Genomic DNA, 5,046 nt, shown 5'->3' with positions numbered 1-5,046 from the left:
GGGGTACCACTGTACTGGGGAGGGGAGAAATGTGGGACATAATGAGCTTCCAGATGTTCTTTGATTTAAGCTCTCATCAGCTTACAGCCAACATGACTAGTGATCAGGGATGATAGGAACTGTCATCTGACAACACTTTCTCAACCATAGGTTCCCTGTCTCTGTTGTAATGTTTAGATCCATCTTGAAGCTCAGAGAAGATACCCATGTTAAAACAGCTAGTGTATAAGAGTGTGGAACTCAATAGTGATAGGATTTAACATTCATGGAATACTAACATGCTCAGTATTATTAGCCTGTATTGGGTAGGGTTACACCCTGCTCCCCAAAGATGTAGGTGACCGGGAATGCATTTGCACAGTTAAAGCTAGTGTGCCAACTGCACCCATTCCTGGATAAATTTGATCTGACCTTGGTAACATGTGTTGGTTACATCTCATTTTGGTCACTATAATGTACTCTGTGTGGAGCGCCTTTGAAAACTGCTTGAAAACTTCAGTTAGTCCAAAGAGTTGTAACCCAATTGTTACGTGCAGCTTAACAACTTCCTTGTTGTAACTGCTCCCTTGGCTTCCGATACACCTCCAAGCACAATTCAAAGTGCTGATTATGACTATAAAGGCCTCTGTGGTCAGGTCCAGGCTATTTGATGGGTCAGTGAGCTTTTTCAAGCTTTGAGATCTTTGGGAGGGGCCCTTCTCTCTTTCCCACTGCCTTCCCAGGCATGTTTGGTGCGAACAAGGAGGGCCTTTTCCGTGGCTGCTCCCAGACATTGGAACTGCCACCTTAGAGATGGCTCACTTTTGCTCTCCTTCCATTGGCAAATGTATACTGTCTTATTCTAGCAAGCTTTCATGAATTCATTGTGATGGACTTTTAATAATGTGCTGGCTTGTCTGATTTTTTTTAATAGCCTGTTTTTTTAAAAGAATTTAAAATATGTTTAGTTCTATGGATAGTTCAGGGTTTTTATAAAAAAAAATAACACAGACAGACATATATTTGTTTTGTATGTTTTAATACTGTTTTTCATAATTCGTAGGCCTCCTTGAATCACAGTTTCCAGGAAAAGGCAGACTATAAAAAGAATAAAGTAATAATAACAACAGTAATAAAGTTGACCAATGACGTGACATAATAAGAGGAACCTGTAACTTTCTACCACTGTGGATTGTCTTGTAAGGTAGTAAGGAAATATTGAGCTGCAGTAAATGATACAATAGGGGAAATACTATATATCAAGCCAGAAATGATACCAGAAATGTATTTGCTGAGGAACGACTTAGGGAGAAACGACATAGGAAGCTGGGGATGTTTAGCCTGGAGAAGAGAAAGTTAAGAGTTCTTGCTACAGAGAGGAGGAGGAGAGAGGAAATCTACAGCAAAATCAGAGTTGATTGAGCTCACTGCCGCAAATTGTTGAAACATCAGGGGCTTAACGTTGGTGTTTTTCTGGAGGATTATTTTTTCAGGAGGAAGCCCACAGTCGTGTTCCAGTAATTTCCTAAGACTTTTCAGTAGGGACACTGACAGAACCACGGCAGTCACCTGCAACACTTGTGGGATGTTTGTCTTCTTGCCTACAGAAGTGGAGAACTTCACATGCCCCAAGTGCAAGTTAGTAGCCCTCTTGGAGGAGAAAGTGCAGCAGTTGGAGTCCAGAGTACCTACACTTCAGCATATTAGGGAGCAGGAGGATTTCCTGGACACAACAGAACTAACAATCCTGGACGAATACCACACAGAGGAAGATGCTGGAGCCGAGGAAGTCACTTCACATACACAGGAGGCAGACAGCTGGAGGAATGTCACACACAGAAGTAGGCCAAGAAGGGATTGTTCAGGGAGCTTGCAGCTAGAGAATCGATTCGAAGCTCTTTCCCTTATCAAGGAGGATGAAGAAGAGCAGCATGGACAGACTTCAGGGACAGAGCAGGCAAGCCTGAGAGTCCCACCCAAGGGAACATCCGCTGCTAAACCTCGTAGGAGGCGTGTGGTCGTAGTGGGGGACTCCTTGCTGAGGGGTACAGAAGCAGTAATTTGTAGGTGTCTTGAGAGGTGTGTTGTCTCCCAGGGGCAAAGATCCTTGATGTGACAGAGAAGCTGACAAGACTAGTCAAGCCTACTGACCAATACCCCTTCCTTTTGGTCCACGTGGGAACCAATGATACTGCAAGACACAGCCTGTAGAACATCAAAAGGGATTACAAGGTGCTTGATAGGAAGCTGAAAGGAATGGATGCCCAGGTTGTCATCTCGTCTCTTCTGCCAGTTGAAGGGCACGGTCCAGGAAGGGAGAGGAAAATAGCGGATGTGAACAACTGGCTTCGCAGATGGTGCCGGCGAGAACGATTTGGATTCTTTGATCATGGGCTGCGGTTCCATGAGGAGGGACTTCTTGCAACGGACGGGTTGCATCTCACGCCAGTTGGAAGATACGTTTTTGCCAACAGTCTCAAGAACTTGGTCAGGAGGGCTTTAAACTGAGTTCCGAGGGGAAGGGAGACAATATTAAGGAAGGCGAAAGGGCTGGAGAAAATAGTCAAACAGACATAGAGGAAACAAGAAAAAAAGTGCAAAGACCCAACAGTGGGAGACAAATAAATTTGCACAAGCAACAAGTAAATGGGACCCGTGGTCTGTGATGCCTCTACACTAATGCACAGAGCATGGGAAATAAGCAAGATGAACTTGAACTCCTAGTACAGCAAAGCAAATATGATATAATAGGCATCACTGAAACCTGGTGGGATGAGTCTCATGATTGGAATGTGGAAATAGAGGGGTATAACCTTTTTAAGAGAAATAGGCCAAACAGAAAAGGAGGAGGAATAGCACTATATGTCAGAGATATTTACACCAGTGAAGAGATCCAGGACATCAATCATGGAAGCCAGGTGGAGAGCATCTGGATAAGAATCAAAGGGGAGAGAAACAACAAGGATGTTACGGTAGGAGTCTACTACAGACCCCCAAGTCAGACTGAGGAATTGGATGATATTTTTCTAGAACAGATGACCACACAGTCAGAAAAGAGAGATGTAGTAGTGATGGGCGACTTCAACTATCCTGATATTTGCTGGAAGTCAAACTCAGCAAAATCCTCAAGGTCTAGCAAATTCCTCACTTGCCTGTAAGACAATTTCATGGTCCAAAAGGTGGAAGAGGCAACAAGGGGGTCAGCTATTTTGGATCTGATCCTAACTAACAACGATGACTTGGTTAATGGGGTACAAGTGGTGGGATCATTCGGTGGAAGTGACCATGTTCTATTGGAGTTTGTTATACAATGGAAAGGAGAAGCCAGGCATAGTCAAACACGCATTCTAGACTTTAGGAGAGCGGAATTCAGTAAACTTAGAGAAGGATTGAGGGTGATCCCGTGGTCAGAAATACTAAAAGGGAAGGGAGTTCAGGCCGTATGGGAGTTTCTCAAAAGAGAGATACTGAAGGCACAATTTCAAAGAGTTCCAGTGAGAAAGAAAAATCGGAGGTGTCTCAAGAAACCAGGATGGATAACTAAGGAACTTTCAACCGAGCTAAGTTTGAAACGGAACATGTATAAGAAATGGAAAAAGGGGGAAATCACAAAAAAGGAATTCAAAGAAATAGCAGGCATGTGTAGGGGTAAAGTCAGAAAAGCTAAAGCGCAGAATGAACTCAGGCTTGCGAGAGAGGTTAAGAACAACAAAAAGGGCTTTTTTGGATATGTCCGCAGCAAAAGGAAGAAGAAGGAAATGGTAGGGCCACTGCATGGAGAAGATGGCAAAATGCTAACAGAAGACAGAGAAAAGGCAGAATTACTCCAACACCTTCTTTGCTTCAGTCTTCTCAGAAAACGCAAAGTGTGCTCAACCTGAGGATAATGGAGCAGAGGACAGAATAGGGGAATTTCAGCACAGAATGAGTAAAGAGATAGTAGAAGAATACCTTGTTAATCTAAATGAATTTAAGTCTCTAGGACCAGATGAACTACATCCAAGGGTACTAAAAGAACTGGCAAATGTAATATCGGAGCCATTGGCAATCATATTTGAAAACTCCTGGATAACAGGAGAAATCCCAGCAGACTGGAGAAGGGCAAACGTTGTTCCCATCTTCAAAAAGGGAAAAAAAGAGGACCCCAACAATTATCGTCCAGTTAGTCTGACATCAATACCAGGAAAGATTTTAGAGCAGATGATTAAACAGAGGGTCTGTGAACATCTAGAAGGCAATGCCATAATCACAAATAGTCAACATGGGTTTCAGAGAAATAAGTCATGCCAGACAAATCTAATCTCTTTCTTTGATAAAATTACCAGCTTGGTAGATGAAGGGAATGCTGTGGATATAGTATATCTTGATTTCAGTAAGGCCTTTGACAAGGTTTCCCATGACATTCTTGCAAACAAGCTTGTAAAAGGTGGGCTAGAAACGGTAACTGTTACATGGATTTGTAATTGGTTGACCAGCCAAACCCAAAGGGTGCTCAACAATGGCACCTTTTCATCCTGGAGAGAAGTGACCAGTGGGTTCCCACAGGGCTCTGTCCTGGGCCCAGTGTTATTCAACATCTTTATCAATGACGTAGATGACAGAATTGGGAGCATACCTATCAAATTTGCAGATGACACCAAATTAGGAGGAATAGCTAATACAGTGCTCCCTCGGGTTACGAAATTAATTCGTTCCGCGGCCGCTTTCGTAACCCGAAAAGCCTTCGCAAGCCGAAAACCCATAGGCGCTAATGGGGAAAAGCCGCGTTTCGTGCGAAAAAGCGCCGAAAAGCACCAAACATTTTCTTCGTAACCCGAAAAAACATTCGTAACCCGGAACAGTTATTTCCTATGGGATTTTTTTGTATCCCGGAAATTTCGTAACCTGGGTATTTCGTATCCCGGGGTACCACTGTACTCCAGAGGACAGGATCAAGATTGAAAATGACCTGAATAGACAAGAAAGCTGGGCCAAAGCTAACAAAATGAAATTTAACACGGAGAAATGTAAGATACTGCACTTAGGGCAGAAAAATAAAATGCACAGATATAGGATGGGGGACACCTG

This window comes from Sceloporus undulatus, chromosome 3 (assembly GCF_019175285.1).
Source record: "Sceloporus undulatus isolate JIND9_A2432 ecotype Alabama chromosome 3, SceUnd_v1.1, whole genome shotgun sequence".
Classification (NCBI taxonomy): domain Eukaryota; kingdom Metazoa; phylum Chordata; class Lepidosauria; order Squamata; family Phrynosomatidae; genus Sceloporus; species Sceloporus undulatus.
The sequence above is the reverse complement of the archived record's forward strand: the minus strand, read 5'-3'. Positions refer to the sequence as shown.